Raw genomic sequence first — 26,131 nt, forward strand, 5'->3', positions numbered from 1 at the left:
GAGCTTTTCCCCACTAAGCTACAAATTTAACTTTTTTTTTTTCATAAGAATCGTGGTTTTGCATCTTAATATTTTCATTTTAAGCATTTTCAAAAAAATTGCACACAGGGAGGCTGGTGGATTATCGTTTGTCTAACTTGTCTGTTTAAATTGAAGATTCTAACAATCAGCTGGCACACTGCTAGTGTCACACCCTTTACTTAATAGGCTGTCATATTTTGCTATGTGAAAATTAATACAAACCTGATACATTGGTGGAAAATTGAAAATTGATTTTTCATTTTCTGACAAAGATGAAATGTGATGGACTGACTACCTGAGTTGGACCTGTACCAGCATGTTCTCTGACATGGCTGTGTTACGGATGTGACAAACTGTCTACGTTTCCTGTTGAACGGGGCAACATTTCTCACACAGTATTTGCATGTAGCTTTTTTCTATTTTGTTTTGTGTTTTCTGAAGCCAGATGGTGCCAACACTACCACCGCAGATTCTCTTTTATTTACCAGCTTTTCCTCTCTACTTCAACTTGATAGAACAGGAAAGTAAACAAAGCCAAGTGAGCTAAAATAAAACCATCTTTGCCAATTGATAAAAAAACTAAAGAAGAAAAACAAAATCTGAAAAGTGAGCATCACAGCCCCAGAGTGAATGAAGCTGCAAATATAGATTACACTTGTTTCCTGGTGACACAAAAAGATTATTTCTACCAGGTTCTATTTTGAACAAATATTCAAATGTTTGAGTGTTTCAAGGGGAGATCCGCATGATGTGACATTTACGCTTGCTCCTTATTGTCTTGCCACATTGCTTGTCTTCTGTTCCCCTGCAACAGCAACATTATGAAATAATATCTAAGGTTTGTTTAGAAACTAAGTCTTCTTACATCAATAAGTCTGGCTCCTTGTAGAAACTGACTCCAGACAAAGTCCAAGGTTATGGTCGTCTGGCCAATAACATTACCCCATGATGTATTTTTCCTTAACCTCAGTAGGAAAATATTATGAGGTCCATTAAAGACAGAGGGAGGGATTTGTATGGACTACAATACAAGCACACTGCCATGAAAGCAACAACACCAATGCAAGACTGTGATGTAGGTTTGATGGAGTGAGACTATTACCTTTTCCAAAGTTGGACAACAAGAAGCGCATTAGATCACCCAGTGTTCTTTCATTCATGTTAATGCAGACAACCCTGTGAAGGTGAGTAAATTCAAAATCATAAAAGTAAATATTTTTTGTGAAATTGAAAGGCTAAATAATATTGTCGTCACTGATTTCCCACCCTTCACGGTTTAGATTAGAACCAGAGCTTGAAGATGAAATGTAGTCTAAGGTTTTAAACATATTCAGTCTTGTGTCTTTCATTTTTCCTTTACCCAGGATACTCATTCTTGCCTTCCAAGTGTGCAAAGTGCAAGCATGTGTTCAACCTCTGGCTACAGGATGGTAAATGCACTTCACTTAACAGCCGCTGGTGCCATTAATAACAGGGGTTTTATGAATCCCTCTTGTACAGTTAGAACTTATATGTAATAGCTCATTGGGTTTCCATTGCTTCTGCTTTACTTTAAAAATGGATGAAGCAACTGAATCTAAAACTGTTAAGTAAAAGCAGAACTGCCTTGAAGTGCAATACCACTGACGAGGAGCTGACTCCAGAAATAATCTGGTTTCAATAGATTGAAAAAGTATCAGTTTCTCAAAAGTAACACTAGACAATATGGTGATATCACCTAATTTACTTATATAAATAAATTAATACTGATTAGTGTGCTTATGGTCTGCTTGGAAATCATTCCAAATATGAATAAGTCTGAAAAAAAGTAATAAGATTTAAGTATCACTCCCAAGCTCCATCCAAACTTGGCAATGGCTAAATGCCAAACTCAAGGCTTCAAAGGAGCAGTCCACAAACCAATAGGTGTCGTCTCAGGGGCGATATCTATTTCTTTTGTTCAGACTATGGTGCACCTCAGTGTTCAGTCATATTGATTCAAAAGTGCAGTCAGCTAACTATAAGGGGCACACCAGTGGTGTTTGTGAGTTTGTGTGTACGTCTGATAACAACACAAAAAAAATAGCAAAACCACTCTCTACTGAGAGTGATTGGTTGTTTACTAATTAGAAATGCTTTGTCACATTTTTGTTTTTTGTTGTGGGGAAGTTTAAGCAGCAACAGAGCGTCAAGGATAAGACTATCTGTGTGAAAGAACTTATTCATTGAGTATATCAACATAAGTTAATAATAAGAATTTCATGAATTGGATGGATGGATCTCTCCCAAATAGCCACTGACTATAGTTTCCTTTGTGGTACTGTAGGCTTTTTTTTCTTGTAGTTCAGCCAAAGAAATTACGGAATTTATTCAATCCCCTTTGTTTTATTGTTCAGAGCGGTAAAAAATGTGCCCTATTCACTCGCATAAAAGAGGAGGATTTAGAGGGGAGCAAGTGTTACATGGAGATATACTGGTCGTGTATGCATAGCCTCCAGGGAAGAGAAAAGTATAATTTAGCTTAAATACTCATTTGGAATAAATGTGGCCTGTATTTTACTATTTAGAAGAAAAAAAATCTTAATAATGTCAACAACGTTTCAAGGCACAAAATTAATTTCAGATATGTTATACATCCCTATCTGCACAGTGTGGTTAATCATAAGATTTAACCTCAACCAATCAATTACTAAAAGTGCTTAAAAGCAATCCTTTAACGATACAATACGTTAAGTTATTCACTGGTTTCTTCTTTCTTTCTTTCTTTTTGTAGGACTTTCTTCTCCAGGAAGATAAAAACATCATGCCATATGAGCTCCACCCACATTTAATCAGTGTCACTTTTGATGTGTGTACAGCTCTGAGGAGCGCCAAATACACAAATGCAAAGAATTCACATAATGAGGCCTATATCCATTACACACCTATACCTGGAATCCTCATTTACTGTGTTCTCAGCTTAGAAAATCTGGGCAATTATAAATGAGAAGCTAACAATTACTCAAAAGGGGTCTACAAAAGAGTGAGGTTTTGTAAGTTCTGACTGAAATATTTATCATTTTCTTGTGTCAACAGTTGACAAAAAAAGAGTATCATCCAGCAATATAAGCTGCTTCGTACTTCGAATTGACATTTTATTTTATTTTTTAAAACTAAAACATTTTTCATATAAGAATGTTACTGTTACTTCTTCTATTCATAGTATAGAACTAGAAACTCTTAACTCTTAGCGCCAAGCGATGTGAGGTCTGACTTTTTCTGGAGGGAGGATTTTGTGATGCAAATGTATTACTCTTTTGAACGCATATTGTTTTGAGAAGCAAGACGCTTTATTTTTGGGACCCTAGCAAACTAGCCGGACTACCTTCGCCAACGCCAAAACGAGGCTGGAACTCGGCTCACAGGACGCAGAGGGGGGTACGTCAATGTTCACAAATGATATTGCTAATATGGGATGTCATACAGCTTCATGTCAAAAGAGGCGAACAATACCTTTAACCGATACCATGAACCGATACCAATTTATGCATGAAGACCGCGATCATAGGGTGTCCAAGTCCTGGTGTGCCGTGGGATTTTGTGACAACCATACGTTATTATTGCAATATACAACTACACAAAAATAATTATTATTTTAATTTACCATATTAGTACTTTGTATGTACTCATTTCATAATACAGAGGAAAACACTTTTCCTAAAAAAAATCCTCAGAGAACCCCATATTTCGCTGTTAACGCAGTTGCGCAGGTGGGAATTGTGAGAAACACGCAAGAGGGAAAATGGAGCGCTTTCTGGTGCGGAGCAAACCACCAACCACCAGTGCAGTGACTGCCGACAACCCACCACCGAAAGAAAAGAGAAAAAAACTGTCAGCACACAGTATCATGAAAGTTACCCGTCTTATGGCTTCAGTTGGACCGGGGATGTAAACAATCCTCAGCCCGAGTGCATCCTGTCGGGACAAGATAACTAATGCTAACTTAACTGCTAGTGAGCTAATCCTTCTGCATCGAACTACCTAAGCATCTCCCACCACGCGATTGAGCACCTTCTTCTTTTCCCCGCTACTTGCCTGTGTGAGTTGGCGTTCTGTACTCTGGTTAAACATGAAGAACAACAGGAGGTCACGGCTCTCTGTTGAACAGGACTTGCGAGTGGCCCTCTGCTCAGTGCCACCAAGGATTTAAAAAAATCTGCACGCCCCGACATGTATCTCACTAATTTGTAAGTAGGCAAAATATTTTCAATAGCACATGTTTCACTGATTGCTGAAATGTTGCATTGATAATTTGTAGTTTAGGACCATGAACAATGCAGCTTCCTTGCATTGACAGTTCTCTGTGCTGAATTTCTGAATCATTTTTTTATTTTGTGACCTGTCTGGTTTATATGAATGTGTTGTTGCTTCGATGAAGCCTAATTTGATAAAGTTTCAAATTATATTTCATGAGTAATATAGTTGTCTTTGTCACATTCTATTTGGTATTCTATTAGTAAATAATAATGCACATTTACAGATATTTTACATGATATGAGTGATAACACGTGTTATAAGGGCTATTTTGCACAATAGGTGTGCCTTGAGATTTTTACTTGTCCTTTGGTGTGCCTTGGGCACGAAAAGTTTGGGAACCACTGGGCTAGTGAGACCGAAACCTGTCTTCTAATTCATTGCATTTTTTTGTGGTAGAAGTATCAGCATCGGTACTCGGTATCGGCAAGTACTCAGATCCAAGTATCGGTATCGTATCGGTTTGAAAAAAAGTGGTATCACTGCATCCCTAGATACAAGGGCTTCAATAACCAGAGAGGGTTAGAAGAACCTGGCCCACTTGTGCTGTCCATGGAGGAAGAGGAGGTGCAATTGAGCCAGGTTGCTAATTCAGCTAAAAGTGTCACCACGTCTACTTCTTCAGCTTCTTTAAAGGAGCCATGGCATGAAATTTTCACTTTTTAAGGTTAATATGAGTTCCCCTAGCCTGCCTGCGGTCCCCCAGTGGCTAAAAATGACGATAGACCTAAACCATGCACTAGAAATTATTCTCCGCCTTTGGTAATGTGACCATGCAGATGGCCTGATCGGGAAAGCTGCCTCTTATGACATGGCGCCTCATATGACGTCGAGGTTGTTTCCCCCCAGAGCCCATATATGGCTATGCCAAAACTGCCTTTCCCCGCCCACAGCTCTTTGGCCAGCTCATTGCTCTGTACATGGATGTAAAACATCTGTTTAGAGCTCCTGCATCAGAACCTCTAAAGAGCCAGTGGACAGATTTAGTTTTTTCTGGGAAAGTGACGACAGAACGGTTAGCTCGCTCATTTTGGACCAAAACCCCCTACTTCAAGCTTCCTGAAGAACAATGAATCCACAAATTCAGTGCATTTCATCAGGATGATTAATGATTAATTCATGGTTCCAGTGCTAGCGCTACGTGCATCTTTGCAAACCAGAGCAATCAGATGAGAATGTCAAAATCCTCACTCCTGCTTTCCCCTTCACGTACGCCTTTTTTGTCATCTTGCTCTGTCTTGTGTAGCACTTGCTTGATGTTTGACTGTATTAGGAAAATTGTTCACTAACTAGTTCGTCATATTGTCAAAGTAAGCTCATTTCAACAGGTTTCGCTAGTTTTACGGCATAGGGCTGCCGTGCCATCTACGTGCCATTGCGATTCACAAAACATTTGCGCATGGTACCACGGGCGTAAGTAAGGCCACACCCCTACCCTCCGCTTTGCCCCGCCTTTCTCCTCCTAATTTGCATTTAAAGCTGCAGACCCTAAACAGCTCATTCTGAGGATCCTAAGGAAAGCTCATTTTCTGGGACTGGCTGTAATTCTGCACCAAGGCAGAATTTTCTGGTCAAATGCATTGTGTTGATACAAGCTTATGTTCGTCAGAGACACAGAAAATATCTTGTAGATTACACTGTGGATCTCAAACAGAGTTTGTATGACAAAGATTAGGTCTCCTAGTATTTCCTTTCTAAATGTGTGACAAATCCATAATTTGTATACTGCTTGGTCTCTTAGGATATAGATCTTTTGGTTCAGTGTCTCCAAACTGCATAAATCAGAAAAATAATTCAGAAACAACACTACCTTTTTAAATGCCAATGTTGTGTATTCAAGCATGAGTGCTGGTGTTGTGTTTATTTGTCTGGCTATTTTTTTCATAATAAAATAAGTCAACTCTAATGACCAGTGGACCACTTATTTCTAACAAGACATCTCGTTTAAGGACAGTATCGGATTTTCTCTAACAAAACAACTAACAGTGGCGTCTACTATCCATCCATCCATTTTCTATACCTGCTTTATCCACTTCAGGGCCACCAGAGAGCTGGAGCCTATCCAAGCTGCCACCGGACAGGAGGCGGTGTACACCCTGGAAAGGTCGCCAGTCCATCACATGGCCAACACAGAGACAAAGGAGGCAAGGAACTACGCATGATCATGACCTCTACGATGCAGACGTTAAACTGTGTTGAAATAGCAATTATAATTTTCTTTCATTGTTGTCTTTGGCCATGGTTCCCTATCCTAAAGTTAGAACAATAATTGGTACAACTCTATAGTAGTCAGTCAAAGCATATACACTTTCTTGCCCACTGCTATGGACTGTAAAATTGATGGTTTGCACATTGAGATGATGAATTTGTATTTGAGCAGTTGAATTAGGTGTCTCAAGTGTATTTCACTTCTTCAAGCAAAGTCACAATTGTTTAATTACCACCCTGGACACAGAGGCAACTGTCGTAGCTGCTTAGTAAATGCTAGCTACTACTGTTGTACTACTGGGATTTTTAATTCTTATTTTTTAGATTGGTTTGTGTGACGTGTCATGCATGGTTAGTGTCTTATCTGTGATTCATAGTGGTCAGAGTGCTCAACTGAAGAGCATCTGCGCTGTTCCACATCATTGCATGTACTGTTGCTGCCCAACTTACCCCGTTGCTGATAAGCTGTGAAGGGCAGGAGCTGTGTCAAGACTTGTTGGAACGCTTAATGCTGGGCATTACGTCTGCAAAAATTAATAAATGGCTTGTGTTTTCCCAGGCTTCTCAATCATTTTTCCAGTCCCATAGTCGGTATTGTGCTATGGGAGCAGCAGACTTTTGGGTCAGAGCTGATAAGAGGAGACTGTCCTCCTCCCCAAAACATGCACATGTAGTTTGTTCATGCAGGCAGATATGGCCAATAGTTACGTTCAAACAATATGCGACCTGTGGTGGTCTTGAGAGCAACTGAATGATAGCATGATACAGCCGTGCTGTAAAAATATTTTCAGCCTTAATCCAAGTGGTCTTGATTTCTATCCTTTACTATGTGTTATTTTTTTCTAAAGCCAACCAGAAAGTAACAACGTTTTGCAGCAATATTTGGTGTTTACATGTAAGCAACGCAACCAACAAAAAGTAATTTAGCCCAAACTATCATAGTTTTCTAACCCTAAGGAAAAATCCCTTCTTCTGTGGCCACCTTTTGAGAACTTGTTACTCTTCTGTCAGAATTACTCCTAATTGTCCAAAATGACAATGCTCCAACTACTGTCTACTGCAGATAAGACACTAACTGCATAGAAGTAACCTACTCCACACAACTACATTTATAAAATAATCAAAAAACATTTCTCTAATTATCTGAAACCTTGCGCAGACATCCTTTATTTTAAGGAGCACTTGCTTCCTCTTTACTTCAAATCCAGACACGCCTCAACAGCAGCTCTTTTATAAGAAGTTAGTAGGTGTGCTATCAGTTTTGATTGGATATTGTGATTGACTTAAGTTTTTTCAAAACAAATGAAGAGAAATGTAGAAAGTGTTGGTTTTGAATCTTGTCTGAATTGTAAATGTATGAGCAGACCAAACAAAGAAGGAAACATTTTAATGTAATGTACTTGCCAATCACGTTTGGACTACTTGGAGGAAAGCACAGATCCATGTTGTGAAGTTAAATGTATAGGATGTATTTCCCCACACTGTTTTGTTTTGGAGGCTGCTGATCTTCTTCAAAGTTGAAAAATCAATGGCATCCTGTTTCTCTGCTCCCTCAAGCCACAGTAATGCCTTTGCTCTTCCCCCGGTGCTTACGTGTCACCTTGCCACACTTTCCATTCATATTTTCCTTATCATACTATCATTAGGACGTAATTGTTTTTGTTCACTTGAGCCAAATGAAAGTGAAATAAATCTACCCTGAATTTTATCTAGAGGGTTTTCAGTTCAATTCAATTCAATTCAATTATCTATCAATCCAAGAGGGAATTGGTACAGTATAAATTGTTTCAATAAAAATTCTATTTTTTTTATAGATAGAGAACAAAATATAATAAAAATCAGTTGACAAACATTTCGAAAGTTGAAGTGAGAGAGGTGAAGAGAGAGGTGTATAAGGTGTATTCAGAGGTCACAATCAATTAATTGAGCTGCTGATTTTGTAGCTTGGCAATATCTTATAGCTTATGATGTCACTTACAACACTGACAGGTAACACAGGTGACATGTCCAGGATTATGCCATCTGTGGTTAAGACATCATTTGTGCTATTTCTATTGCTATTGCTATTGCTATTGCTAATGCTATTTCTAATACACAATGTTCAGATCAGCAAAGAGATGGAAGTGGAGACTATATTTTTCTAGGGCTGATAACAACCACATTTGTTACTGTAAGTGCAACGAAACCTTAAGCATCCTTGATCACAAACATTGCTGAACATGGTCCATGAAAACATTCTAAAGAGTTTTTGGGTGAAAACCTCTCCTTGTTCTCTCCTCTTATGCAAGCTTGGTTGCACCCCAGTCTGAAACACAAACCTAAATGCCAGCTGCATTGATACCAATTTAACACAGCATATAAAGCTGAAGCATCGAGTCAGTCATGGGAAATATTTCCCAGTGACTGATGATGAGAAATTATTATCAAAGGATGACTAACGCAGCTTCAAAACTCCTATGGAGCTGAATAATATCAATAAATCAATCTTGTATAACTTGGTAAACATATACTCTGATTAGTTTTATTTGCCTTTTAAAAGTCTTTGAATTAATGTTAATTAGCTGTAATTCATGTAGTTTGTGAAGTGGCAATTACTTTAATGAGGTTTTAGTGAAAAAGAAAAGCTCTGCATCACATTATAGAAGCAAGACATAAATGTGAACTTCTTTTTTGTGACTGTAAACATGACCTTGAATTAGTTTATTTTAAACAAATTTTTGTGCTTTCTGAACCCTTAAGTTTTTGTAAGGCGTGACTTGTACAACACTACGGCTAATTGATATTGGTTTGTTTTGTTTTGGTCACATATTCCACTGCATTAGTATACATTGTCACTGAGTGAAGATGCACAATACTAGAGCTTTGGAACAAGCTCACCTAAATGGAAAACAGCCAACATTGTTGTTAACAATTCTACTTCTCATTTCCCATGCTATTGTTGGCGTGTCTTCTGTAAAGACAAAAAGAAATGTCGATTTCATTAGAATTGTGATTCTTGTCTGACAGACTGAATTATCAATCCTGCATGAATACTGAAAAAAAATCCATTCAATGTGTCACTTTAATTCCTCTCAACACCTCGAATGTACTATATAAATATTTTAAGATGTAGCATGCTCAGTAGATATAATTTGAACGTGAAGTGAGATGAAGCAAAGAATACATGCACGACAAGCATGTTAGTCACTTTGAAAATGACTCATTGAATACCTGCTAGCCATGAAGATGGCGATACAAATTAGCCCAAGCGAGGTAATCCAAATGTGATGTCTTCACTGAAAAGCAGACCTTCTTTCTGTCATTAAGTGGATATTTTGTGAAGCTTTGTTCTAGTAACCTCAGCCAAATTAATACTATGCAAAGAGGGATTTGTGTTAACAGAGATATGCACTGACATCTAAAAAAGGAAACTGAAGTGCAATTCAACTGCCACTATGAACTAATGATGATGAATGAGGGACCCACAACCTTTGTGTCAGAATGCTTCATGTGAAAGGAAATTTAGCAATTTTAAAAATGCATTCTTGGTGTGAAGTCTATGCACATGAAATTACTAACAGCTGTGTAAAAAGTTTACTTTTATACATCTATTTTTTGACAAAAGATTATTCTATTTAGAATGACAACAATGAAAACATGACCAGAACATATATGAGTAGCTTAAATTCAATAAATTATTACAATTCTACTTGTGTGGACTTCTCTTATCCTATGTTTATATTTAATTAGTAATGTAAAATGTCATTTGATTAATGTTTTATTTAGTAGCAAAAAACAAGAATGAACCTATTTATTATTTCATCCACTTTGTAGAGCATGCTGATTAATACAAATACAGTTAATGGATGTTTTCAGTGTAGTCAGTGTAGCATTCCTTCTAAATCCAGAGTAATGGAGCTCAGTATGTCTGATCAGTAGGCAGGGATGTTGTTGGAAGATGTTGATTACAAGCTGAGATTAACATTTGAATCATTGGCATTCATCAGAAACACTACTTACTTGCAACGGATAAATGGAGGTATTCTATGTTGGGATGCAGGAGAAATCTTGTATTCTGCACTTTTTACTGCAACATACATAATGGGCTGTTGATGGAGCCAGTTCTTATTTCCATCCCAACAAAATATTTGGCATGCTCTTAAAAGGAGAGTGATTCCTTCTGTCAGGGATCTTTTTAGTCACACTTTTGTAAGTGGGCCTTTTGTCACACAGCAGTCCAACACACAAAGAGCCCTGTGTCATGAGAAGATCCACGGTTTGTTCTTATGGCAGGTTATTTGCAGACAGAATCAAAACAGTGCTCTTGTACTTGCTGTCAACATGTTGGGAAATACTGCTAAAAGATTTACACAGTGAAGTTTAACTGTTTGACCTGAGACTTTTTCTGTGTTCATACTCATAGCTGTGAGTTTCACTCCCTTCTTCTGTATGTCTTTAATTGACAAGATACCCAAATGATTTATCATTTTCATTCTAGATAATCAATTTGAACTTTAAAACCTACAAATCGGGTTTGTCCCTTTTTTTTCTGTGGAAAGAGAAATGTTGAGCGTTCTTACTAAACAAAGGTCCACCAATTAAACCTTACACAAATTATCAGTGACTGATACATAGATCTCAAGCTGCAAACACTGAGCTTAATTTTTGTATAGTCACTTAACTCTCTGGAGGGCTGTCTTTCAAAAACAAGTACTTTTTTGCTCCCTATCGAACTTGGAACCTTGGCCACAGCATTCAACGATAAAGAGAAAGTGGTATTAGCCTTTTCCACTTCACAAGATCAGTTTTAATTCAGGATAAGCAAATAAATGAATAGAAATAAAATGGTTGAAAGTAAATGCAATATACAATTGAGTGAATCGAGGCTTAACTTGTCCTTGATGTAACATTACAAGACAATCACATAGACTGATCTTTACATCCTGAAAGTTACTGTAACCTGCTGCAATGACACTTTTGTTTCCATCAGTAAAGAAAAATTCTAAAGTGATAATTTAGAAAGCATACTGAATGAGTTGTACATGTAACTGTATTCATACAGTGTCAATGAATACAGATGAATGGGCAAAGCTTTTTTTATCAGAATTGTCCATTCTGCAATTTTTTCTCTAATAATAGTATTTCCACCAAAGTTCCCTGATATTTTGTTGGCAGAGAGATGCAGTCATATGAAAAAGAAAGGACAGCATTTTCATTTCTAAGGATTCATCCATCAAGATACATATGTGTATATATATACATATAAATAATTAATATTTGGTTCTTATCAGGTCTTAATATCTGGTAAATACAACCTCCACAACAACACATGACAGTTATACTATTTATTTATTTAACAAAAACTAAGCTAAAATGCAGAGGCTGTGCTTCAATAACTAAGTACATCCCATGATTCATAATGGGACGTCGACTACTGTGAAGATTGGCATGATCATTGACTCCAAATTGTTTGAAAATGGTCGTATAACTCTTTCTAGATTGATGGGCAACAATTGCTTCTCTATAATCATTACTGATGTTTTTCCTCTGTGGCATTATGATATTACAAAATAGAGGTTAAGACCTGCAAAGGACCAGATATTTTTTCATTCTGTTCAGATATGTAAAACCATAGCATTGAAAGAAGGTCTCCTTTCTTAATCACATGAATGTGTACATGCATTTCAGGACTGACATCATATAACTTTGCTTGTTTTTCAATTACAGTTGAATGTTAAGGATTTACATTACAATATGGATTTTACTTTAATAATTAGTTTAATTATTTTACAACCCAGTTTAATCAAATAGAATATTTGAACAAAAGACTAACACTTAAATCTGAACAGTTAACTAGAACACATACCATCCAATAATCAGTGATTGATTAAGCTACTATGGCCAAGGTCTACTTGCGCAATGGCATGTGCAGCCTACTGGAGATTCAAAACTGAGAACACGGATAGTTCAACACACATTAGCACATAAAACTGAGGTGTGGATTTAGGTGTCATCTCCTGATCAGTTTCCATATCTTAGCAACAGCACTCCATAAATGTGCATCTCATCTGTGACTTCTTGAACCATCTTCTGAAGGTTCTGAGGTGCATACAATTTTACTGTAATCATTTTACACCTTAAACGTGGAGCTGGTAAGCCTCACACATTTTTGACTAATTACAAATTACTGTAACAATAACAACTCCAGTAATGACTTGTGAGGATCCCATCAAAAGCATAGAAGAATCCTAAAAACTGCCTCAAAAAGTAAAATAAGTTTAAATTATGGCCTCTTTAAGATAAAAGGAAAACACACATAGACAGAAGCAGAAGAGAAGTGCCACCAAAATGCATAACAACAAGCCTAAAAGTCCTCCAAACTTTTTAGAAAATGTTAAATACACCATCAAAGCCAAGAAGATTCTGTGCTCACAGCAAATCAATACTAGTCTTGCGGCATAATGAGGGCAGTAACAGGTTGACTGAATACAAGATTGGTTTCCAGTTGTATCGAAAAGGAATATACAGCCTTACCATTTGTCTCCTTTCTAGACTCTGTCTAAGCAGTCTAAAAGGAACAGCTTGATCTGTTGCTTTTATTTTGGAATTACTGAAGATTGGAAGGTAAAAGCCCTCTAACAAATGCTGCAAACAGCCCATTTATTGTGAAAAAATAAGATCTTAAGGCTACGAAATTGATTGCAAAACACAAAAACTTGAAACAGGAACCCTGCTGTAGCACCTGTCTTCATTTCTATAAATGTTTGTATTTATTCTGAGCTTATTATGTGCAGGTGAAGATGAATAAATGAACAAAGCTTCCAGGAGGACATTTTGAAAAGAAAGTCCAAGTGATTAACAGTGTGTTGGGTTCCTTGCCTCCTCTCAAATGAAACTGGGAGAAATAAGTATACACACAGGTAGCAGGTTGCACTTGTATAAGCACTGCATTAGTAGTCAAGTACCATATCTTCTCAACTATCTGTGGTAACACACATAATTTGAGCTGGCTAAGAAGTATGCTTTCTACACTCAAATTTGTGATGGAATAATGCTGCTGCAATCCAAACAGACACTTAGTTTAGAAATAACATGTACTCCAACATATATCCAGTACAGAAAAACTGTGATTAAACTCACCAACCCTCTACACTACAGTGTAAATGACATGATGTGCAATAGCACATACTATGTGCACGCTCTGCCAAACAGTTCACAGTCATTTGCAAAGGTGGCAAGGACAGTTAATCTAGATGACAGTGCAAGATGGAATATTCCAGTGCAATCTCTCAGCATGAGGATCTGAGGTAAACACACATAAATTGTTGTTTGACCTCTCCCCGTCCTGCTTCACTCTTAGCTTTAGGCTTTCATTCATTTGTCCACAGTGCGTACAGTGTACGCAGTGTCTGTTTATCCAGCTTGTACATACCATCCCTGTGCTTCTTTGTGTCCTGTACAGTCTGTGCAAAGGTTTGTGAGAGTATTGATGTTTTACAGAAATGTGCCTTGTTTGTGCATCCATGTGTGTTTGTGGGCATTCAAGGATGTGAAATTGCATGTGCACGTATGGATGGGGTGCGTTTGTTATTTAGTGATGTGTAACCACAGCTGTGTATTGTACATCTGTTGAAAACAGATGAGAGATGCATGGCTGTGCTCACCTCAGCTCACACTTCCTTCAGGTCAAATGGAAAGAAAGCCGACACAGCTCAACACAATTACGCACAGAAAAAAATTAAACAAAAGAAACGTTAATCCTTCAGGAGTGGAGAACAGGCCTGTTTGATGTACATGGAAGATAAAGAGAAGAGAAGCAAATGGAATGGAAGAGAAAGGAAGGGAAGAGGAAGAGGAAGCAGCTAATGTTGCTCTTTTCCATTCAAGTCCGAAAGGTGCACTGTTCTTTGCAGCGGCTTTCATTTAGTCATTAGTCTCTATCAGCACCCGTCTGCTAGTGATGCTGTGTCAGAGAGCCATCTTTCTCTCCCTCCACGGTTTGATAATGGAGAGGTAATTTCTCCTTTATGGCAGTATGACTCTAATGATGAGGAAGGGATAGCTGATAGTATGTGAGGACATTGAAAAATGTGTGTCTTTGCGTGTGTACACAAAGAATAACACATTTGGGCTTTTTCCAAGTATATTTATGCATATAAAAGCATGTGTGCACATGTGGACTCGAGCAGGATGTGGTCCAACTCCTAGTTGTCCCTATCTCTGAATGGGCTGTTAATGGAGAGTAATGAGAGAATACTGCCATGGCAGATGTGCCCTCTCTGAAACATTGTTTTACCCCAACACTGTAAAACTGACCCAAGTGAGACATCAGCAAGCAAGCAGCCGCTCTCCACCGTGATTAAACTCTGTATGTGCTGCACGAATTTGAATGTTTGTTCATCTAGTTTGTTTCGTGCTGCTGAACGCCAGGAAGTAAAAGTAAGTATCATTTCGACATTGCACCTAAAGTCACATTAAATGACAAAAGCGCTGGCAGTGTCAGCCAGGCCCCAAAATCTGTTACAGGGCCATCTTCTTCATTGGAGTGTGAAATTATTTTAGCTCTCTCCTCATTATAGGATTTTAAAATGCATTATAGTTAGGGCTTTTATGGTGTGCCGCGGCATTAATTCAATTTGCCCCATTCACGCTTTCTTATTATCAAGCTCAGTTCAAGCTACAGGGAAGGAAGCTGCTGAGCAGTGCTCCCAGGCCTTATCTCTAAAGGATATAAACTACAGTACCCAGCTCTGATTGAGCTGGGTACTGCCTGTTCCATTCATTCAACCGCTTTTCTTCTGTCTCCTCTCTTCCCTTTCTCTGGATGCTGCTTCCTCTGGTGACCTCTATCTCTCTTTTCATCTTCCATCCCTCTTTCCATTTCCCTCTGAGTTGGTGATTGATGGAGGTGCTCCATGGAGCGCTTTCGATATCTTTCCATAGAAACATGTCTCAAGGCAAACAATCACACAGCCCGTGCACAGGCAGAGATGCCAACACACACAAACGCAAATCCAAGACCGGTGCCAGGCAGAAGCAACAGAGACTGCTGCACAGGTTTAATGGGAAAACAAGCCACAGTGTATGGGTTAGACAGCGTTAATCTATCAAGGAAACCAGACCTGGGTCCGTGATTGTTTAGCACAGCAGAGAGGGAGGCATTCTGGGAACCCCCTATCACTATCTATTATTGTGGAAAGGTAGAACAATGTGTTAAACATTGCAAATGTGTTCTCATGGAAGTACAGCACATTCGTATGAAGCAGTAGTGTGAGGTTGGATTTTAGCTCTGACAGTGTTCGTCTAACGTAAACACTTCATACTTGCATGAATATGAATATGAATGCACACTGACAAAACACCATAAGATATGTTTTCTCAACTGCCTGAACAGAAGCTTGTACACAAAACATGCTACACACTACTAGTCACATGCATTAAACTGTAACTCAGCATGTGACTGCATTCCGGCTTATTGGTAATGGGAGGAAGATAAAGAGAGGATGAGGATAAAGTCCTCATTTAGATATTCTAATCCAGTGAGCAGTCTGTCCTGTTTGGACCATCATCTCCCATCATTAACAGTAGGCCAGTAAGATTAAACAAGATCAATGTTTATCACCCACTGTGCGTCAGAGAAACCAAGTGTTTAACTCCCCCAACCTCATCACAGTTTTTCACAATATGTGCAATCACAACTACGTCACCAACGGATATCTACGATCAAAGCATACATATGTTGTAAAGAGCAACATTAATCAATCTTAATATCCCAAATCTGTGATAATGTTCACATTGGATGAGCATGATCTCACACCATTTTAATCATAAAGTAATACTCCATCAGTAGGATTAGACGTAAATATAATCCAAATATTGAGACAAGCCGAGTGACTCATTTGTACCTTTGAACACACAATCATTCAAGGCGCTATATGAACATTTAGACGCAAATCTTCAATTTAGTGTTTGACAGACGCAGCAATTTTCAAGTCAGAGATATTCACCAAAACCAACTTACCGCACAGTCACACAATTAATTACAGAAATTACACGATTAAATAAAAGCAGCAGTGTTGAGGCAGAAAGGGAAGAAGTAATTATGAGCTGATAACTTGAGAAAATATATGTGCACAGCTCCAGACCGGATATAAACAACTGATATGCAGATTTTGCTGAAGGTTAAAAAAGAGAAAAACTTTTGATTATTGCTTTCCATCTATTTGGTTTTCTTTTCATTCAGTTTCTAGGTTTCATTGTGAATGCAGCAAACAGACAGTGCCACATGTAACTCTGTTTCTGTGGCAAGGCTGGCACTTCTGACACAGCAGCATCCCTATCAAGTCCTTCTTGTCACGTTATAAGATTGTAGAGACCATATGGCCTGATTTGTCAACAGAATTAAGCCCTACACTGTCGAGGCAGAGTGAAAGAAGGAAAGAAAGCCCTGCACATTTACCAGTTCAGCAGAAAAAAAACACATACTGCACAAGCACATGTGCATGAGCAAAGTATGGAACAAAAATGTCCAAACTGAAAAGAGGAGAACCTAACAAAAGCATACAACGGAAGGCCAAAACTAGATCACAAAACAAGCAGGAAGAAAAATGTCATCTCTAGATTCTCCATTTCCATATATAATTGCAGCTCCCTCAAACACAGACAACCTCTCATCTTAAAATATCCATATAACAGCACATAGGCTCTCTTAGATGCTCATCAGCCCTGAGAGGCACTAGATTTTCTGTGCATCAAAGACACCTGCTTCTGTAATCAGCCATCCTCTAGCTGTGAAGGAGTTGTTCTGTGTCTCTGTCTTCCAGAAAATGATTGAACCATGAGTCCATGATATGGACATCATCTTCAAACACATTTTTACAATATGAGCCCCAATTCCCTTGCCTTCCACATAGTCTTTTTGATCCCCATTCAGCCCAAAATGCAGCAAGAATCCTTGTCTTCATTTTGGCATTTCTCTTTCTGCATGGCCAGTCATTTTCATCTTTTTAACAAAAGCCACACTCTCACTGTGCAAATTGGTGTCCTGCAATTACTTCAATTTCTGCAATTTGTGCACGTTACTCCAAAGCAAGGTTCATGGCATGTCAAAACAGCTCACCAGGCAACTTGGTCAGGCATGTGATCTTTTTCACTGCATTAAAAATCTCCTCGTTCACAGTTCAACCGGCAAAGCTTTCAAAGTTGTCTGCGTCCTGTGTGCTTATCAGTGCCTCCATGGGCCACCGAGAACAGAGCTACAACCATTGTTATGCCCAGTTAATTGGACCTTTGGGTACCAAAGGTTGAGAAATTCAAGACCAAATAGATAAATAAGCACAAGCATTGAATTCCCATGACATATCCCAGTGCTGGCTCAAATTTTCCCTTTTTCATTCAAGCCTATAGGCGGGCCTGTCTGAAAGGCTGATTCATTAGAGTGCTTTAGGAGAGTTCTATCAGCCCCTCGACTCAATCACACACCTACCTCTTTGCGAGTTGGTAAACTATCAACAAGCTTCTGTCACAGCCTATTCTGCAACACATAAATTGTTGTTTAAAGTGATGTTTTGTGACTGGGAGCAAAACTGCTCCTGGTTAATCAATACCACAAAATCAATTCAGCTCTCTGGGGAAATGCCACTGAGAGACGACCCAGCATGCCAAAGTGGATCTAGAACAAAAGTTTTAAATGGTTTGGGGAAGTGGCAGGTGTAGTGGGGACCAGTCAGCCAGTGACGTAAAATGTTACTGTGTTTATCAGAAATCTATCCACATTAGGCAATCATAGTAAACACAATAGTCGATGATTAAATTATGTCAACAAAACACTCAAACTCCAGCATTCGTCTCCCACTAAGCTTGTGCCAGCGCATCATGGATTAGGTTTAATAAAACAAAACCTTCACTGCTGGTGATAAGCTCCTTCTGCAATGTGTGAGTCGTGCTCATTTATCACAGAGGTAGACATCAAGTTGCACAGAGGCATTTGGGGAATCTGCGATTGGAGGTCAGCAAGACATTTACCTGACAGCGCCTGTGTCTGTGCAAAGTTAAGACTTGACCATGTCTGTGGTAATGGGCATCAATAATGCAGCCGCTTGGCCCAATAAAAACGCCTTGTTACCGTGACTGTCCTCAAAGCACGGTGCCAAATGTAGCACTCTCATCTCCCACAACATCGCACACAACAAAAAAATACATGTAGGTTGAAGGATGAGGTTTATGCCTCTGTGAGACAGATACCGCATGTACTCACTCATTCAGTGCCGTGACTTTAATTATATTTTTGGCCGCTTCCTCCCTCTTCTACAGTAGCTGTTATTGCAGGGGGGATTCACCAGTCTTATATCTCTTCAGAGTGTAGTATTAACCTTATGGCTGATTCATGGCTGATTCACATTAAATGCACTTTCTCTCTTTGTCATCATAGCATCATGATAAAATGTGGTGTTTACGCTTTCACTTACATTCATTTAGTCATGATAGGCTGACAGGTCCCTGTAGACTCCCACCATGAAAAAAACTGTAGCATCAGTCATTTCAGTAATGCCTAAATCAATTGAAAACATGAAAACAACGTATGAATTTTGTATTGTATTGTACTGGCTTTTCATTCACTAAGTGCAGCAAATCTAAAGCAATCTTATAAAGAGCCGCAAAAACTATTGTGAATCAGACATATTTTCATAGACTGCTTTGAAGTGACTAAACTAGTCTCCATAGTGTTTCCAGAGGGTGGCGGTGTGGGCAACGTTGCTAATGACTATAATTTCGTAGAAGAAGTGGTTGTCCTTTCTAGAAATGAACTTTAACGTGGAAAAAAACATGGATGGATGGATGAACGGATGGATGGATGGACGGATGGATGAATGAATGGATGGAACCTTTTTCATGCAATAAATTGTTTTTTAAAATTTTAAAATTTAAATTTTTTCTAATTTTCTACTATCCAAAATAATGATGTCTTCTTTTACTGTAGAGCTGTTTGAAGCACATCTATTTAAACCCCTCTCCCTCGCTGTCTTTGGCAAATGGCCCACACACTGATATGACATATACAACCCTGCTCTCCTCTATACGCACACATACACCCAATCAATACATGATCATGCACAGAAGGAAGGCTTGCTGGGATATACTGTCACCATTTGAGCACTTTTCTTGCGACATTTAAGTACCTAGTGAAAGATGTAGATTAATGCTAGAGTCATGCTGCCCATTCCCGCTGCAGGAGGAGAAAAGTGAGAGCCTGTGCCTTTGCAGCTGTGCTCCGAATATAGGGGCAGACAATTTTACCAAATAGAAGTTGTAACGGATGTGAATGTGAGTGAGACAAGAAATATGAAGGCATTCTGTTGTTTATGTAAATGTGAATGTAACTGTAATTACAAACAGTTATAGCTGAAAAGTACAAATACACACACATTGACAGCACTTTCAGATTGCATATTTTGGTCAAGACTGAGAATGATCAATATAGAAAATAACATTGTAATAATATCTTTTACCCTCTCATGCAGCCCCTCTGTCCAGCAAAAATCTGTTTCACAAACCATATGCTAAACCAAGTCATTGGCAATGGCAGAGATGTTATTTATCTGATATTCAAACATAAGTTAGAAAACTTATCATTTTCATCTCTGTCTCACAGATGAAGCCTCAGTTAGTACATCAGTTCCCTTTCAGACTAACTTGAACATTAGCAGATGAAAACTAATTGTTCAGTTTTTGCTCATTTTACATCAAAATTTTGCTCTCTTGCAATTCATAACACTGTGATATAAGCAATGTGCATTACGTTGCACATGTATTGATTTCACACATATGCTGTATCCTTCAAAAATGTAAATCAGAAAAAGCTTACTGTACTACACCTACACTAGAATATGTTTTTATAACAGTGGCTTTACATCTCACAACTGTAAGGAGAGCCAAAGACCAAAGATGTCTAAATATTCTCGTGATGCTTTAAAATATTGTAGTCTAAACCAAATTTGAGGTATTTGTACTTTTACTCTGCAGTTTCATGCTGTACTTTTAATTTGAGTAAATATGTGACAAATTAATATTTACGTGCAAGCATTTGAGGATCAAATTCATCAGCCTCATAAGCTTGAAAATGCAGTAGACTGACGTTCAAGTTCACACAAAGCTGTTTTCCTAACTCTAACCAAGAAGCCAGACCTTATTGATGCTGCATGACTTTTGTATTGTAATTAATGGTACCAGTGAGTTTGTAGGAAACATATGACATGTGAAAACAACACCTATAGACAGATGTGTTGTTCTGCACGTACCTTATATCACTTACGTATATCTGATGCATGTGAGCTGTATGACCCTGAGTACAGGCCAGGGGTAAGCCTAGCCATCAAGCTCATGCCTAAACCATACCTGGTGCTTTTGGTGTCTGAAATTAACCAATCGCCATGTGAAAGTGAAAACTAACAGAAATTAAAATGGATGAAGTGTAACATAGTATGAAGTTTGACAAATGCTGGTATAGATAAACTCCTACCTACCAGGTCTTGATTTCAGACTCTTCAAGCCTCCAAATGCAAACCTTATTGCTTCTTAAAACAGACTGGATTCTATGTGATTTTTGTCTGTCTATTTGAACTAAACACATTTTTTTTTTTTAAATCATGTCCAAGGTCACAATTAAATAAACTTTATCTTATGACAGTTTCACAGATTGCCACAATGTAGAATTGAGGGAGGACTTTTTGGAAAATTCTTTGGCCTCATGCTATCCGACATCAAAACAATCCAACTTAATCCCTCTTTTAATTGTGCTTTAAAGAGAGCACTGGTATGGGATGAGTGCTCTTACTCCGAGGGCAGAAAAGTCAATCTAAACATCTCTACTAGACAACACACATTTTTTTAAGTCTTTCTATCGCTTAGTGTTTAGCTCACTCCCTCTCCATGCAGTTCCTAAGGGCAGGTGATACTTGTCTTCTCATCTTTACTCCATTTGCCCTGCAACAATTTTCTGACAAATACCAGCACACACTGCCCTTTTCAGCCATACAGTACTATATTTTTTCCCAACCCCGTCATGCCCTGTAACCATCCACTCTGCACAACAGGCTAGAGTACATGCACACCTCATTCCCCTCCTGCCACCCCAAGAGTTTCTCACTCCTGCCCTCTAACCATCTGACAATTACATTTCACCAAGCTGACCTCTCATCAGCATTCTACAAGGCTCTGTCTCTCATCTGGCTGCCCTTTACTTATTGTCAGTGAAGCTTGCAGAGTGGAAAAAAAACAGTTTCATGCACTGATACTATTAACACACTCCTTCCATCTTTTTCTGCCTTCGTGCTTCTTTATCTTTCTCATCTTTGCTTCTCTTAACTTCCCCGATCTCATAGTAGAGTTCTTGCCCTCAGCGTTACCATTTGTTCTGACCTTTCTGACTTTCTTGTATCCACTTTAAATGTCTCTTCTACATGTAGAGCTCCTTTCCTTCCTCACACTGCACTTGTTCTTACTGCTTAATCCCATCTTTCAAAAAACTGTGGCAGACACACACCCTTCCCTCCTACACGGCAGCAGATACATGTGAAGACTGTAGAAAAGAGAGGACTAGAGGGATGTTAGACACATCTATTTGATAGATGAGAGACCACAAAAGCAGAAATCTAGTGCTGCCGGCGTGTTACAGCTCTAAAGCAGAGTCGTCAGAGGTAACAAATCTGAGAGTCTCTGCTGTGAGTAATCTGTATTCTGAAAGGCCAATCTCAACATTTACCATGTAACAGACTGATATACAAACAGATTTATTTAACTAGATATATAAATGAAAAAACAATCCTCATGTACACGTACACACAACCCCACAGATGCTCAAAATCACTGAAAATAAAGCATAATCACCTTAGGCATTTAAAAAAAAAAAGTAAATTCAATAAATGAAGACAGCTTTTTGAGAAATTGTTTCTACTTAAACAAACAGCCCCTCAGTCACAAATTACAAAAAAATGAGATGGGAATTTTTTCTCAATTCATTTCACGTCACAAGGGGAATATGCAAATCTAGTTGGGGGGGTGGGGGGCAACTAGGAAAAGAGAAATTGGATTAAAGGCAGCATGTTAAGAGATGCTGACTGTGAGAGAGAGACAGGAGGAGAAACGCGGGCAGACAAGAGAAAGAGAGGGTTCCCAGACTAAAACAGGCTGATTACCACAAGAGGTGATTACCACAAACTGAATACCGGCCTGCCCACAGATATCTAAAGGAGAGACAGAAACCACACCAATATCCCTCACTCCAGCCCACTTAGGACAGGATCACTTGTTCAATACGTCTCCTAACCTGTCAAATTGCATTAACAGATTCCTCCTAAGTTGCAAAGAAAGGGATTCTTTGGATGGGACAGCCAAAAAAGAAAAATCCCCACCACAAATCTAAAGTGACGTACTCTGTAGGCCAGTGAAAATTCTTTACCGGAAGAGCTGAAGAGGTACCTCATTCCCTCTCCCCTAACCAACACTGCATAACCAGTTTCTCTGAGTCATGAGTCATGGCCTACTTCCACTGCTTTCGCCTTTTCGTTTTTTTTTTTGCTTCCACAGATGGGTTGATACACAGAGGCTATTTCAGAAAAATATCATTGTTTTCTCAGGGGGATTGTTGGTGCACTGAATATAGTGTAGAAGTTAAATATTGCTCCAGCATTAGCAGGGAATCTTGTCAGGGAAAGGAAGAATGCTTTCATTGGGCTCTGAGGAAGAGTAAACTCTTTAAACCAACAAAGTGGTACAACTGTGTGCTAAATCTGATGCACCACAGTGGGAGGACCAGAGTCTAAACACATCAGAGGACCCAAGTCTAATCTATCCTGAAGTAAAGCCCTAATTAATCCAAAAGATCATGAATGTTTTGTTATGACTACTGAATATGTACAAATAAAATAAAAATGAGACTCCACATATGCTCTGATTACACATAATTTTCTTAAGTTTTGCAAAGTGTGATTAAAAGAAAATAAATTTTCTTTGTTTTGTTTCAAAAAAGACAATGTAATTCCCAACTTTGGATGTGTAATTAAAAATTAAGTGGAGTAATAAATCACAGCACAGTGATGGTAATATGTAACATAAGGATATTACTTGAGTGGAAGTAGTCGTATGTGACAATATGTTGCATGGTTACATTAACTGATCAATTTACTGCAGAAATACCAATCAAAACTATGCCTAATCTTATGAGATCTGTAGCAGCAGATATCAAATTTATGTTAAATCATTTCAGTTAAATCCATGATGATGAGAATCAGCAACGTTTGTACATGCAGACCTGTATGATGCTATGGATGGTGAAATACTGTGTCCTGGTAGTTAAGTGTATTGGAATGTGACACAACATGCTTTGCTGATTCTCACAGTGTTTAACACTTATCTAAAAACAACTCTTAAGATTGATTTAGACTTATGTGGCAGGCTACATTCAAGGCTCAGTGTTCAAACATGTCAAACATGGCTAAGCACATCTTCTTTTAGGTAAGTAACTCGGTGAGGATAGACCCCATACTGAGAGTAATCTAGATCTGCTGTTCCATGTTTGCTGTATATGCAGTTTGCCATTATTTCTAACTAACAAACTTGGCTTTTTAATCTCCATTTGAACAACACTAATTACAGCTCATCTGATGGCTCTAATCATAATGCTGGAACCACAGCAAATGTATTAACACAAGAAAGCCTCACACTTCTCTAATTAGCTTCTTATGCCTGCATTAGCGGTTTAATAAATGCTTTCACTGTACATTGACTAAATTTGCATTCACAATTGCATAGTAATGTGAACTGTTTTGAGCTAAAACACCTGCAAAAGAAAATCATCGCAAAAATACAAATTTACACACAAAGCGGTACCTGAACATTTTAAATATTTTCTGTTGTTGGAAATATACATTACGTAAATCATCTTCAGATTTTCATAGATGTTCTTTATTCAAATGAGAGCCTAATCTAAAAAAGAGAAATATTACTCTTGTCAATTATTTGTAATCAAATATCACATACCTGCAAGTGAACAAATTACATGAAGCTTTTTTTTTTAATTATACTGCTTGCATCAGATCTTTCCACACTGTTTCTTTTGGAATTTTAGAATTTGCTGATGTAAATCAAAATTAACAGTGCAGTATTGGCAAGCTGTCCCAGTCCAGATGTATAAAAATAGACCCAGATCTTAGTATCAACTCCACCATTGTGCTCTTATTCCAGAATCCAGTGTTTTATTTTTTTTACCAATGCACATTAACATTAACCACTTTGAGTGTGGCCCTGTACTGTTGTTACCCTAGGTCCATAAGTGATTTCACAGACTACTGCCTAATGCCTAGGATGACTATCAGTCTTGAATTTCCTCCAATCTTTTTAAAGATTGGGAGCCTACTCATGTCATATAATTTTCTCAGAGGATACTTCAGCATGTATAATATCTACGTCTTATTTGATTAACCACGTTCTCTTTCTCTCTTTTAGGACTTGTGTGAAAGCTTGATTATGTTTTACATCATTTACGTGCAGAAAATTGAGAAGTTCTAGAAGGTTCACAAACTTGAAAGCACCTGTCTGCAAAGCCTGGTTTATGTTAATAATGCTAGTTGTAATAAAAATATGGGTAGCTGTTAGTGTTGTAGAAGAAGATGAGAGGCTAGAGGGGATCAGAGATGGTACATGAATGATATAATGAAAGAGATGGAAGTGTAAGCTAAGGACAAAGTCAAAAATAAGTGACTTAGCTTTTGTATTTGATTCCTGTGACCTTGCCTTTTATGCTGCTCTCCTGGTTTGTGTCTCAGTACTATTTTGTTCACCTCACATGTTCAGTATTACTAATGTCAGTTGTAACTGTTGCTGAGTAAAATGCTGGAACCGCATTTGGACTGCTCGCTGATGGCACATGTTTGACATTCAGCAAGTGACTGTCAGCACTACGGACAGCTCTGTGCCACAGAGAGTTCAATCTGGTAAAATAACTCAACGTGAGACCTCATTAAAACGGTTGTTATTTGTGCCTGGGGTTCATTTTCATGTGACCATGCAGTCAAACTTGTACATAAACAAACATCTACAACGATGGATTTACAATTACAAAAGAAGAAGGGCTTCTCCCTTCTGTAATTTGTTTATCAGCTCACCCCTTCATCTCTGAGACACAGCACAGATTTATTGCCGTACACAAAGCACACCCACAGTCAAAGATCACACGGGAGATTAGATTCAACCTCCACAAAGAATAATAAAACAAGCAAAAATTGACTTTCTATATCAAAGATGTGTACGGATTGGGAGTGAGCAGAAGAAAGGCTTGTCCTCCCAGACTCCCATCAGAATTCTGTCTCAAAAGCCACAGTCACAGGATAAAGGACATGTCGTGCCTTTGATCGAGGGAGGAGAATTTGCAGGTGAGACAGGTAAAATGGAGGGAGATATCTAGATATCTGTCACACTAGAGCATCTGAGTTATGTTACTTGCTTGTGAAGGGGATAGAAAAAGAAGTGTCAAATTTCTAACTATTTTTGCTCCGTCCAAAATACCTCCAGACACCTCCCTTTGCAAGAATGTATCCCAATCAGGCCTGCAATTACAATCTAAAATATGCTGTGAAACGTAGGAGCAGCAGGCAAT

At 38.4% G+C, this 26,131-nt stretch overlaps 1 protein-coding gene across 1 annotated transcript in view; it reads right to left on the reverse strand.

Annotated features, from left to right (window-relative positions):
• LOC142383745 (neural-cadherin-like) overlaps positions 1–26,131 on the reverse strand; it is a 121,085-nt gene that overhangs the window by 92,896 nt on the left and 2,058 nt on the right. The window lies entirely within an intron of this gene.

The sequence above is a fragment of the Odontesthes bonariensis genome, chromosome 7 (assembly GCF_027942865.1).
Source record: "Odontesthes bonariensis isolate fOdoBon6 chromosome 7, fOdoBon6.hap1, whole genome shotgun sequence".
In the NCBI taxonomy this organism is placed as follows: Eukaryota; Metazoa; Chordata; class Actinopteri; order Atheriniformes; family Atherinopsidae; genus Odontesthes; species Odontesthes bonariensis.